This window comes from Chrysemys picta, chromosome 9 (assembly GCF_011386835.1).
Source record: "Chrysemys picta bellii isolate R12L10 chromosome 9, ASM1138683v2, whole genome shotgun sequence".
NCBI classification, from domain to species: Eukaryota; Metazoa; Chordata; order Testudines; family Emydidae; genus Chrysemys; species Chrysemys picta.
The window spans coordinates 92,028,683-92,043,253 of record NC_088799.1 but is presented as its reverse complement, the minus strand read 5'-3'; the positions used below and the strand labels follow the sequence as shown (position 1 = coordinate 92,043,253).

General features: G+C 42.8%; 1 protein-coding gene across 5 annotated transcripts in view; it reads right to left on the bottom strand.

Moving 5' to 3' along the window:
- Positions 1 to 13,886, bottom strand: part of KIAA1210 (KIAA1210 ortholog) — a 90,400-nt gene extending 76,514 nt beyond the window's left edge. For 2 of the 5 annotated variants that reach the window (XM_065556676.1, XM_065556673.1), the window contains exon 1: positions 13,699 to 13,885. The gene's annotated coding sequence lies outside the window, so the exon portion shown is untranslated. Of the gene's footprint in view, positions 1 to 13,442 lie in introns of all 5 variants that reach the window. The other 3 variants (XM_065556675.1, XM_065556671.1, XM_005298967.5) reach the window with 3 other exon arrangements.
- Positions 13,887 to 14,571: the final 685 nt, after the last annotated feature.

Genomic DNA, 14,571 nt, shown 5'->3' with positions numbered 1-14,571 from the left:
GCAAACACAAGACTGAATATAAAGTGAGCATTGACCTCCTCAGAAGAGCAATAAACTCCCAGAAAGTCTCCTCTGTCATGCTTTATTGCTCTGAGAAAAGGAAGCAAACAGAGAAATAAAAATCAAACCTTTGCATCTAGTTGAAATTGAAATCAAATTAGTTGATGTTGGTCAATATTTTGTTTTCTTTATTTCACTCCTTCTGGACATGCTCAGAGATGCAACATTTGGCCCATATTATAAATTGCAAAATAAATAAAGTGTACAGGGTAATAATAGTACCTAGCACTGATGCAGCATTTTATACCTTCAAAGTGTTTTACAAGCATTTAATTTCCACAACCACCATATGGTATATATGGTTACTCCTTACCACTGTTACAGATGGGAAAACTGAGGAAAAGTAATTCAGTGACTTTCCCAACATCTGTTTCAGAAAGGGACTGGTAAGGAATTCCTGATTTCCAGCTCTGTGCTCAGACCACAGCTATCTCTCACCCTCCGCTTCTGTTATGCCTACATCTATAAAAACAATCAGTCAGAAAGGTCTATGTACCACTGAGATGCTATAAAAATGAGCACTCTACAAATACTTAAGGTAGAAAGATTTATGTCAGTGGGCCAGATCTTCAGCTGGTGAAAGTGTGATAATTTGTTGAGTTGCTGCTCTGATGACCGGGAGATCACTGAGCGATATGCGATGTGGTAGCCTGTATCATAAACAACAAGCTAACACAAGGCTCTGTATTTGCACCAACGCTTTTTAATATTTACATAAGTGACATGTCTCCAACTAAATCATGAAAATTTGGATATGCAAATGAACTTGCCATGACAATCCAAGCATCAAACCTCCATGACATTGAGAAAGCATTAACTGAGGACCTCCAAAAGATGGAACAATATTTCCAGAAATGGAGGCTCAAACCAAACCCTGGAAAAACAATAGTAAGCACATTTCATCTTGATAATAAGAGTGCCAAAACCACACTGAAAGTAGCTGTGGTAAAAATGTGCAACACGATTACACTCCAACATATCTCAGAGTGAAACTCAACCACACCCTCTCCTTCCACGATCATCTTGAGAAGGTAGCTGGAAAGATTAAAAAAAAAGAGAGCCAACATAATCCAGAAACTATCAGGTACAACCTGGGGTGCATCAGCGTTGCGAACATCTGCAATAGCACTTGTATATTCAGTAGCTGAATATTGTGCACCGGTATGGAGCAGATACAGCCACACACAACTTGTGGATACCCAGCTGAATACAGTGATGCGGTGCATCACGGGAACCCTTAAGTCGACTCCAACACCATGGCTACCTGTCCTATCTAACATCGCTCCCCCGACGATACGCCGAACTGCTGCAACATTCCACGAAGCTCAGCCATCCTGTGAAAACAGATGTCTTCCTATTCACCAAGACCTTGACGATGCCCCCCCACACACACCCAACATCGTAAGTCCTGCAAGCCTTTCTGGGAACATTCCTTTAGCTTCATGCAATCAGGCTATGATCAGGAGGAGGCTTGGAAAGCAGATTGGGCTAAACAAGACTTAAAAAATAAGCACCTTGTGCCAGATCTCACGCAGAAGGTTTCTGGGTTTGACCTTCCATGGTCATCCTGGTCAACTTGGAACCGAATTCAAACCAACCCTGGTAGATGCGGTTATCTAATGCACAAATGGAAAATCAAAGACTCCCCGGTGTGCAAGTGTGGTTCCCCACGACAGACCATTGAACATATCACTACCTACTGCCCAATTTATAAGTATGGAGGAGGCATTTACTGCAATAAATTCTGCTACTCCTGATGTAGCCATTTGGCTCGATCAACTTCAGGTGAAACTGCAGTTGCTGCTCCACACCAGCCATACGAAAGAACAAGAAGTGTAATAATGCCAATGAAGTCAACCAAACTGCTGAGTTAAATTACAGTCAATGAGGCTGCACCAATTTACTTCATCTGAGCATGTATCCCCTTGAGTCCAGAGTTCTGAAGTCATCATATAATAAAACATACCTTGTACAGAAACAACTTCATGCAGGTACAGCAGCACACTGGACTAGTCAGATTCCATTTCTGGGAATCCTAAAAGATCAGCAGTTTGTTCCCAACCATCTCTTAAATATGTTGGCATTGTTCCCACAGTAAAGGGAAGACAAAATAATCTACTATATTTCCAGTTGCAGGAAAGTTCAAACTTCAGGAGTATTTTAAAGCCTAGAACTGTTTAGCAAATTTGGGCACCCATTTAGCAAGGTACTCAAGCACATGCCTAAAGTTACACATGTGGGCAGTACCCCTGATTTCAATAGGGCTACAAATATTGGAGCTAGGCATGTGGTTAAATACCTTGCTAAAAAGAGATCCTAGCTATTGACCAGAGAAGTTGTGTTGCATGTAGAGGATTGCAATCAAAATCACTTTAATTAGGTGCCCATTACTTTAGTATCTTAGGCCTGGTCTACACCGGGGGGGGAATCAATCCAAGTTATGCAACTTCAGCTACATGAATAACATAGCTGAAGTTGATGTACTTAGATCGACTTACTGTGGTGTCTTCACTGTGGTGAGTCGATTGCTGCTGCTCCCCTGTCGACTCTGCCTGCGCCTCTCGCAGAGGTGGAGTATGGGAGAGCACTCGGGGGTCGATTTATCACGTCTAGACTAGATTTGATAAATTGACCCCCGCTGGATCAATCGCTGGCCGCCGATCCGGCAGGTAGTGTAGACATACCCTCAGTGTCTTAATGTGGGCCTTAATTGATGCTTAGAGCCTTGCTCAAGCTCTCTTGGAGTGAATTTCACCCTGCATGCACAGGAATCAGCTTGAATTTGTTAGTCCTCATAATGTGATTAACTTTTGATGCAGATACACTGATTTTAGCTACAGATTCTTTTCTGCTACTAGATTTAATAAAGTAAGTTCCATACAGAGAGATACCAGTCAACCATAAACTTAGAGTAACAGGAAAGTTAGAATAAGAGGAGTTTTTAGTGTCCTCATATTTAGCTAGAGAGTCTTCCTCTGTCTCCTTCAGGTTATTAGCTTCCATTAAAGCAAGTAGGCCCAGATTCTCTCTCAAGAAGTGTCCATTTGGTGCAGCTGAGAGAGGGGATCATATTCTCAAGGCAAATCTTTGCTGCATTGGTTAGAGTAGCCTGGGAGCTGCTGTAATTTGTGCCAGCTGGCAATGGTCCTTGAGGAACTATGTACCACCTGGGGATAAGCCAGAGCAAAGTACTGATACCACTACTTGGAGGCCAGGTGTGGGGAGTGGTGCAAGAACCTGGTGTACTGGCTCTGCCCCAGCTGAGAGTTCCCCCCCTGCCAGGAAAATTCTTAGACAGTCCTTAAGTTTTAAAGGCCTTTAACATATCATTTGAATTCCAGGCCCTTCTAGTATTTTAAAGCAACCAAAAAATACAACTGCTGAGTTAAATTATGAAAGGACTTTTACTGTTTGTTACATTTGGTATCACAATATTCTATATTGTACTATTTGCACATAATGGGTAAGGTTCAAGGTTTCACTGAGACAAATGTAACAAAGTATTAAAATTAATGAGTCTTTCGGTGCAGCAACAATACCAGTCTTTTCCCGGGACTGTGCATAGTGTTGTCACTATGAATTGATGATATATTATTGCCAAATATAACAGAAAACATTACAATCGCCCCAGGGAAATACAATAGAAGAGTGTTACAGACTAACAATGCTGCATACCACGTAAAATGACAACATGGTCTGAGTTATTACAAAGCTAGAGTTTGATTCCACTCTGAAAAAGCGACCCTGCTAAAGTGTTAAAAGTTGCAGTTTATTGTCTTTCTAATTTACTCTCTCTATATGTAAAAATGGTTTCCCGCCTATCTGCTAGCCCTGTTAACTGAAAGTCAAACTGAGATTTTTCTGATAGCAGAAGTAAAAAGTCAGCAGATAAGAAACTAATACTCTCTCACCAGATCTCCCTCCCCCCCCCCCCCCCCCCCGTGTATGCTGTTTTTCATTAGTCACTTTTCTAACCCCACTCAAATGCAAAAAAGTAGGGGTGGTCTAACTTCTAATGCAGATTCTTTAGACCCATTACTATAGCAATGGCAGGCTTGCTCTTTTTCTCTCTCATCATCTCTCTAACTAAGATGGCTGTTACATTGCTTATATTTTATATTCTCTTTTTAATTAGATTAACTTAATTCTACAGACTTGACAAATCAGCTAAAGCAAGAATTTCTGAGATAAAACTCAGATTTCCCTTGCTTTAAGATGATTTACAATGAGAACCTTAACATTTTTAATGTATTTTCTTCTCTAATAAGCTGTCATTTTTAATGATTGAAGAATCCACTAGCCAGCAGCCTTAGGGGTCTAACATTCATTAAATCCACTCTTCAGTCATCACAATGGTAAGGTAAGAAAACACAAAAGATGAATTCCAATGAAGGAAATTGGTACTGAAACATAAACCCTTAAAGAAACATATGCTGGCAGTTAGTAATACATGTATAAATGGTTTAACATTCCTCTACTTCTTGTATAATTATTGTTCCTATACTGAAGAAACACAGAGGAGGAGGAGGAACACGGTGCAGTTGGCCAATGTGTTATGCTGAGATTTTGAATTCCAGTCTCTAATGTTGAGTTGCTATGTCATTTTCAAAAAGAAGGACCAGACACTGGGGGCAGTTATAAGGGGCAGACTTTAAAGCCCAGGTGCAGAGGGGAAGTCTGTAGACAAGGTCTTTCTTAACTCTTTTGAAGTGAAAGGCTGGAGGATGTTTAAAAAGGGCTTTCGTACATGCTGTCGTAAGGCAGTTATTATGTGGTATCTTCTGTTGATCTTATCAATCTTCTGTTTACCTAATGCAGTGTCTCTCAACCTTTCCAGCTTCCTGTACCCCTTTCAGGAGTCTGATTTGTCTTCTGTACCCCAAGTTTCACTTAACTTAGAAATTACTTGCTTACAAACTCAGACATAAAAATACAAAAGTGTCACAGCAGGCTATTACTGAAAAATTGCTCACTTTCTCATTTTTACCATATATTTATAAATCAATTGTAATGTACATATTGTACTTTCAGTGTATAGTATATAGAGCAGTATAAACAAGTCATTGACTGTATGAAATTTTAGTTTGTACTGACTTTTCTAGTGCATTTTATGTAGCCTGTGGTAAATTAGGTAAATAGCTAGATGAGTTGATGTACCCGCTGGAAGACCTTAGCATACCCCCCACGGGTACACATTGAGAACCACTGACCTAATGAACAGGAGGTTTTTCATATCCCACTCTCTGTATATCATGGTTCCATCTTTTTTTTTTTTTTTTTTTTTTTTAAACTGAGATTTGAAGGAAAAGCTAGACCAGTGGTTCCCAAACTTGTTCCGCCACTTGTGCAGGGAAAGCCACTGGCAGGCCGGGCCGGTTTGTTTACCTGCCGCGTCCGCAGGTTCAGCCGATCGCGGCTCCCAGTGGCTGCGGTTCACCGCTCCAGGCCAATGGGGGCTGCGGGAAGTGGCGGCCAGTATGTCCCTCGGCCTGCACTGCTTCCAGCAGCTCCCATTGGCCTGGAGCAGTGAACCACGGCCACTGGGAGCCACGATTGTTTTACCTGCCACGTCCGCAGGTTCGGCCAAACCGGCCCAGCCCGCCAGGGGCTTTCCCTGCACAAGCAACGGAACAAGTTTGGGAAACACTGAGCTAGACAAATCCACAGCTTCCAATGTGGTGCCCTAACCTATTAAATCATTTCATGCCAGACTTGAATATAACATATAGCTAGAGAACCAAAAATGAAATCAAGAAAGCACCGTTCACTCCCCAGTTTGGTATATGTTCCTGGATTATATACCAGGATTATATTCATAACTTTGCACTACTAGAGCTCCGTTAAAAGGAGGCTCTCAAAGCACTTCACAAACACTAAGGAAGCCACACAACCACTCAGAAGAAGAGCTCTATGTAGCTTGAAAGCTTGTCTTTTTTACCAACAGATGTGGGGCCAGTAAAAGATATTACCTTACCCACTTTGTCCCTCTAATATCCTGGGACCAACATAGCTACAATCACAACACTGAACCCCTCCTCCCCATGAGGTAGGGGACCCTACATCCCCCCAAAAAAGACAAGATGTGGGCATAGGGTAGGATCCGACTTGGGAATACCTAACACCTGCCTCTACTTTGAGAAGGTCAAAGTGCTTAGTAAAAACAGGGGTGGGAGAATATGTCCCCCTCAAGCCTCTCAGGCACTGGTGGTGTCTCTGGGCTTACAGATGGGTATTCTAGGGGGAGCTGGGCAACGCTTTGCAAAATGATAGTTTATTCACTGAAAAACAATGAATTATTTTTAAGAAGTCAAAACACTTTAATTCAGCCTTTTCTAAATGAAACATTTCAACTTTCTTTTCAAATTGCAGGGTTACGTTAGAAAATTGCCTAGATTTATTTAAAAACAACAAAAAAAGAAAAAAACACTGGAAACTAAACTAAATTCAAAATAGCTTTTCAGCCAAACAAAACGTTTTCATTTTGGGTAGAAGTAAAAATTTTGTTTGGGATGGAAACAGTTTTCTTTTCCTGTTTTTTTATTTCCGTGAGAAAAGCCAAAAATATTCCATTTCTGGTACACCTACAACTAATTTTCCCCCCGGTTTAGTTTGGCTACCAAATTGAAAAATCATTCTTCACTCAGCTCTAATCCTAAATCACAGAGGTAAAACTCCCACTGACTTTGTGATTAAATGCTAAACCAGCCGCTACCTGGTGCTGTGTGTAATTTACCTTATCTGAGACTAGATCTGCCATACCTGGGCAGCGCATTAAAGGATCTTAGAGTGAACATCTCATGAATCTCTCTGGAATGGAAGCTCTATGGGGAGTCCACATCTGGGAAAGAGCCTGACCTGCAACCTACCGGGTACAATCAGTACCTGACAGACGTCATTGGGAAAAGTAACAGGCCCTGTGTGATTTGCTTAAAGTCACACAGCAAGTCAGCAGCAGGGCTGGGAAAAGAGGCCAGATTGCTTGACTTCTAGCCCCATGGTGTAACACTGGACAAAGCTCCCTACTTACACAGAAGGGGCTGCATCTCTTAGGGAAGCTGGAAATCTTTTAAAAGCAGCGTAGTCATTCAATAGAGCACAAACTGGTAAAATACATGACAGCAGAGTTAGTCAACAGGATTAACCCCTTCACTGCTAGCAGGTATCATTTAAATCAATGGAACATCAGGACATTCCTATAAAGGCCAACTACAGTGGTAAAACTGATGTTATAGACATAGTCTACTTCCAGCCAATGCTATGTCAACTTTTCCAGCAAACATAGGCAAAAATATCCAACCAACTCCTATGAATTATAGTAGCCTCTATTTATTAGTAATTTTTAATTAAACTGAAATGAGATATATATTGCAGTAGAGAGAAATAATGAACAGAGCCAGATATGCAAATCTGGTAGTTACAGAAAATGGCTTTGTGAGAGCACTGCTGGTTGTATAACTCAATAGTAAATAGCCCAGATGAGGTCAGATTTGGGGCTGGGATCAAAGCCATCAGAAAAATAAACCCACCTGCATTAGCTTCCATTTTGTTTTTGAAGGGTTAAGGAGCTTCTTATAAAGAGGCTGTGAAATTAGCTCCACATTACTGTAAGCTCCCAAAGCACTAGGGAGCACTACTGCCAACCCTAAACCTTTAAAAATCATGAATCAGGCTTCAACAACATTATGAGATTAAAAAAAAAAACATGATTTTTAAACCAAAAAATAATATGGGGGTGGTATTTATCTTCTAGTTTCTGAGCCTTTGGGAGGGTACATTCTGTTCACATTTTCAAGTCTTTCTCCACAAAGGTAGAAATTTAGATATTTTTGGTTTTAGTGAAAGCTCTAATTGTCACATAATCCCTTGACTCCAAGAGCTGAGGCTTTAAGAAAAACACCAATTATCATGAGACATGTGATAACATTGTAGGGATTGGCAACACTGAGTAATATTGTTTTAAACAGTTCCTGTGATTGGAGTTAATTACAGATCTCATCTGCAGCTATGTGAGGAGGTATTTTCCAGTTGTAACCTGTAGCACTCATTCTATTGCATGTAGACATTATCAGCAAAAGGTGTGGTGATAAACCTTCCCAGATCAAGACAAACTTATCTGTCTCTCTGTTTAAATTGCACTGTAGATTGATCTTAAATAAGATACAGTCACTTGTTAGTCTTATTGGAAAAAACTGCTTTCCAATTAAAACAGATGGTAAGTAACAAACCCTTATGCAAATCGTTCTAATTACTTTTGAAGTCACTGATCAGTTTCAAATGAGGTCTATGCTTGTGTCATTGGCATTGCTTTTGAAAATTATTTCAGATTTAACGAGTGTAAGCACGCATGATTCAGGATAACACTGGTGGCCCAGTGTGCACAATAGGGCGTATAACGTGGACTCTAGTCACACTGCTATGTGTTCTATGTTTGATTTGTCATTACACAGCCTGATGTTCACATTATATAACTAAAGATTTTGAAACCAACCACATGGTAAACACAGGCTGTAGTATAAAGCCAAAGATTAATGAAAATCCTCAGAAAAACGCTCTAGCGGGCTTGCTGGGCCACTGTTCATTTTCTTTAGTTTAATTTTAAAACCATTTTAAAATGATTCAGCAATACAGATGAAAAATCCTGACCGGAAGGCTTAGTGGAATTACAGCAAAGATTAGGCAGTATTGATTAAAGATGCAAGAATGTTTATTTGTTAGCACCAAACATATTAGACTTTCTCCCATAGAAACCATCCAGAGTAATCATGTAATGAGAACCAGACAAATAATGTTCAGTGCATCTTCATTTTCTCAATTGTTCAGAATTAAGTAACATTCTAAACCTTTCCCCAACAGTTATTCATGATCTTGACATTTTCATTTGTCAGCAACATCTAACTGCAAAACATTCCAAATAAGCAGACTTTTCTTGTATCAATCAATCAGGGGTTCTGAATGCAGGAGCATTCTTCATTTCTTTTCTCCCCATCTCCCCACCCTCTTCTTGGTAAGTGAAAAGGCTAAACAGCCTTTCTGTAGTTATATTTTGTCTGCAGCGAATACACCAACTGATAAATTAAGACAAATTTGGAGAACAGACAAACATTAATTTTGAAACTGAAGTCTGTAGTAATATTTGCACTAGCACTAGCAAATCTTCCGAAGTCCTGAGGCTTATACTAAGACAGCAAAATTAAGTTATCATGACTACTGGATCCCAGAGAGACTGGGAAGAGTGGATATTGATTGCACAATATGTGGAAATGGCTGAAAAGACTGTATTATAGGTCCCAAATTACAAGTAATGTTTGCGTAATCAAATCTGCATTGGGCATCTAGGAATTTAGAGCATTAGAATGAAAACTCAAGCAAACAACAGTGGAGAAAAACATCTCATTTTCAACCGGTACAGTGATAAACACATGAAGATATTTAGTCTCTGCTCCTGGAGCATCTGATTAAAGTTTAGTTACATAGTGAAAATCAGAGTGCGATCTGCACTGCACTGTTAATATATCTGTATTGTACATACATTTACGTTATGCATATATAACGCCCAAGTTAAGGAGGTGCTGAGCACCTCCCACCTAAGTAAATAAGAATTGAGGGCACTCAGGATTTCATAGATTTGGGCTCTTCTCACTGTTAGGCTAAAGAGTTATGGGTTCAAATCCTACACCAGGATTTAACTTCATACCCAATCTGTGAGGATGTGGTCTTTTTGATCAAGTATTTAGGGGCTCAATCTTGCAAAGAGCTGAGGACTCTGACCTGATGGTGCACAGCATTAAAAATGTACGTAACTTTAGGCATGTGACTAATTTCATTGAAGTCAATGGAACTACTCATGTACTCAGCACCTTTCAGGATCAAGCTCAAAATAAGGTATTTGGTTCAACAATAGTCCCTACAGTGCACATTGTATAGTGTTATGCAAAAAAAAAAAAAATCAAACATCATCTTGCTGACAGAAACACCCGCTCATAGAAAGTGGTTTCAGTCATGTATGACCATTTGCTTTTCATTGTATTCATTTTGCAGCAATATAGCACCTATATATTCACATTTCCTATAATGTAAACACGTCACTTGCAAGCATACAAAGGTATTACAACATGCTTTTCTGGGGGGCTGCTGCAGTGGAGAAAGTGGAAATCAGGAGTATCTGAAGCTGCCAATACAAATATCAGAAAAGCAATTTCAATAGCATTATTTAAAAGCCCCCATCTAGCAGAACCTGCTGCTTCTGAGGCTAGGTCTACACTACCCACCTGAATCGGCGGGTAGAAATCGATCTCTCTGGGATCGAATTATCGCGTCTCGTCGGGACGCGACAATCGATCCCCAAATCGACGCTCTTACTCCACCAGCAGAGGTGGGAGTAAGTGCCGTCGACAGGGAGCTGCGGAGGTCGATTTTGCCGCCGTCCTCACAGCGGGGTAAGTCGGCTCCGATAGGTCAAATTCAGCTACGCTATTCACGTAGCTGAATTTGCGTATCTTAAATCGACCCCCCCCCTGTAGTGAAGACCTGCCCTGAGACATGCAAACTATAGAAGCTTCACATGCCAAGGCCTTAGCAGGCAGATATCAAAGATCAAAAAGAAAGCAACAAAAGCCAGGGCAGGGAACTGCAGGGAACTCCCTGGGAAGTGCCCAGGGAGAGCAGTTTATGTAAATGAGTTTCCTCCCTCCCACACTCCAAAGCTGTGTACCACCTTCAAAACTAATAAGGCCCCAGTTCTGCAATGAGCTAATGCAGAGCTCCATTGTCTTCATGGCACTCCATGGGAGTATATAGGGGTTCACGCAGGTCTTTACAGGATCAGGACCTAAGCAACATTGGGGCTCATCAGAATGGCTGTCAGGGCTGTTGGACTCCTTCAAGGCCTATCTTTAAGGAAAATGGTGTGACTGCACAGGATTACGTAGAGGGAATGATTTGTTGGGTGAAGTAGGGCCATACTGAGGAAGCTCTGTGTGCACTTTGCTACCCAGGTACATGCACATGGTGCACAAATAGGGCATGCTCCTAAGAAATCTATCTCACATGAGTAAATCTTATTCACACAAGCATTCCCAATTGAAATCAATAAAACTATTTACGTGAATAAGGACTAACTCACAGGATGGGTGGTTAGTAAGGAGCAAGCTCTTAAACTAGGGATCTCCTCAGAAAAGTGATGGGTTAAGTGAATGACACAGTAGATGTGGTTCCATAGCACTTGTGATTACAGATCATTTGTTCAGTTTACAAGATGATATGATTCTTCTTAATGTCTGTGTGGCAAACCCATCTGCAAGTCAAGTTGGGTTCCTTCAGTGTACTATAGCACAGTATTAAAGATTACACACCTGGGATTTAATGGACAATATTATTGATGCATGAGGCAGAATAAAATCCAGATCATTCACCAATAAGCATGTTGGCCCTGCTGGGCTAACATAAATTAAACACTGATTTAGGGCATAAAGTACAAAGGGCTGACTCAAAGACACATGAAACAATATTCTGAGAAAGATGGTACCAGTTTTACATATGATAGAACCTCGGTAATTCACACGAATGACAGGAAGACCCTAACAAATACAGTACATGAGCAATATAACCAAGGATTATGCTTCACAAGATATACTTTGTTTATTGATTTGACAAAATATCATTTAGTTTTAATTATTTATTTTACTTCGTTGCATTTAAACATTAGTGCTCTGTGGTATAAATTAACAAAGTAAAATTTTAGTAGACCAGGCTTAACAGAAGCCTCACTACAATGACCTACTGTTAAATCTTTGCTAAGAAGTGGGTACAGCAAGCCCACCAATTTCCTTGTGTGAGTTGTAAGACTGTCTGATTTCATGTGGGTATTATAAGGTGTGCATCAGTGAACCCATTTTGGTGTTTGCTTACGGGCCTGATATTGCAGCCATTCTGTACATGCTGCAGAATTGGGCTCTGAATCAGTAAGGAGAGTAACCCACACATGCAAGTTAAGTGTGATATGCATACATGCAACTTGCCCAATTTCACTCATCAAGACTTTTTAATATTTCTTTAACATTTTTTCATTCAAAATTAGTAAAATGCTAATTTTTTCCCTAAATACTATGGATATGCCAACTTTAGATCCAAACTCTTCCCCCAATTCTGCAGACACAACTGTCTGAAAGTAACTTGACACATGTGAGTAATTCCATTGACTTCAATTGACTACTCTATGTAAAATTAAGCACATGCATAAGTGCATGCCAGGATGTGGCCTATAGACAACTTAATACTGACTACATAGAACTAGTGCATAGACACCTGGGGGCTGAAAATTAATATGAGAAGTATACATCCACATAGTACAGGGGTTTGGAGTGGGGTAGGGAATAACTTCTTGATATAATGTTATATCATCTGACACACACACTGCACCTATACATCCACATTTGAAAACTCTAAGGCCTAGATCCTGTCTGCACAGAGCTTGTTGGGAGACTGGGAAACTCAAGCACTAAACAGAGAGCTAAAGAAGGAGGTGGGGGGAGATAATAAAGGCATAGCCATTTAGCTCTTCCGAAATACATTGCACCAGGAGGGCTAGAGAGGGAAATGAGAGCTATTCAGCTAGAATATGAGGGTGGTGAAACACTGGAATGCGTTACCTAGGGAGGTGGTGGAGTCTCCTTCCTTGGAGGTTTTTAAGGCCCGGCTTGACAAAGCCCTGGCTGGGATGATTTAGTTGGGAATTGGTCCTGCTTTGAGCAGGGGGTTGGACTAGATGGCCTCTTGAGGTCCCTTCCAACCCTGATATTCTATGATTCTATGATTCTAATATTAGGAACTTTTTTCTCCATTGTTCTCTGCTCCTTTGGTTTGAGTATTTAGGTTTGTTGTCCTCTGGGGGCAGCTTGTTACTGAACAGATTTGCTGAGCCTGTACCATGGGTTTCAGATGGCTAAAGATGTTTCTTGGCTCAAACAAAGAGTGCTTAAAAATTAGGAGTATCCCGCGGAGAGGCGCAGTGGGATGCACTCACAGACACTCAGCTCTACTAGGAAATCAGAGGGCGGATGGTACCGAGTCCTTCGGTGTCAGTGGCCTCCAGCTCTAATCTCTCCGCCTCCCTAGACACTTAAAATAGACCTACGGAGCCTTTTGACATCCTGAGCACTGGCAGCACCGGCCGCATTAACCCTGGCAGCCAAAGATTCAATACAAAAGGCACCGGGGTGAGGAAAGAACCAGCGACCCAGCTGGCAACGGAGGGTCCATCGTGCCCCTCACAGGCTCACCCCAGCACCTGCCTCCTTCCCCCGAGCTGGGGGACCCCCGACTCCCAGTGCCCCCCCGGTTCCCAAGCCCCCACCTGGGGGCTGCACACACGCCGGGCTCCTCACCTCTGGCCTGGCGAGGGCCCCCCAAGACCCGACCTGAAGCCGGCACAGGCTCAGAGGCGCCTGTCTCTCCCTGGGTGGGACCGCCCGGCTCCCCCCAACGCCGCACCCCGAAGCCGGGGGCAGAGTGCAGGCTGGGCACGGTCCCTCCGCGGGGCTCCTGCGCTCAGCCCGTACCGCAGCAGGTGAGCGCCCCGCAGGGGGCTTGGCAGCCCGGGCAGCCCCCCGCCGCCCGCTGGGACCCGCAGCCCCTACTCACAGGCGGGGACCCCAAGCGCGTCCTGCGCTTCCCTCTGCCGGGGCTCCGTGCGCTCAGCGCCGCCGGAGCGGCCAGTCGCCGCCCAGTGGCCTCCCCAGCCTAGCGGGCGGGGCAGCGTCTGGAGAGCGGACTGCTGCTGGGAAGATCCCCGCACAGGCCCATGTGCAGAGCCGGGCGCTTCCCCAAGGTGGCTCCCAGCTCCGGATGGAGTCAAGTTCTGAGAGGCCCGATTCCGTCCGTCCCCCCATTGCCTGCAGCCCTGCGCTCCACCCCAGCCTTGCTTCCGCTCCCTGATGGCTCCAGCCCCTGGCTCGGAATCCTCCCTTCTCCCCAGCAGCAGCCCCTGGGGTATGTATTATTTCCCCCCTTTTACCGATGGGGTAACACTGGAGCACAGAGAGGTGAATGACTGTCGCAGGGACACCGTGAGTGATGGGAGGCTGGAGGAGCTAAAATCCAGGAGTCCTGATTCCCAGGCCACTGATCTAACCACTAGAACCTGACTCTCCTGCCAAACTGCCAGTGAGGTGAGAAAAGCGAACAGGAATCCCACCCCAGGTACCTCTGAGACCTGGGTTATACGGGTTTGCTTGCTTTGAGTGGGACTTGCAGCCAGATGGGTGTTGATTAGTCTTGAAAGAACACATTTTAAGAAGTGGTGGGGAAAGTCCTCTCAAGCAATAAGCTGTGAGCTCCTTGGAAGCATGCAATAATTTCATGTCTATAGTGCATGTCATCCAGAATGTCTCCCATGAATTTTGATATATAGATACCTGCAATTGAAATGCATCCACTTCTGGGGTGGCAGTTAGGAAACTGGTGGACAACTGGAGCCCAAAAACAATGTACAACAGCAGGGGGGGGGGTGCAATT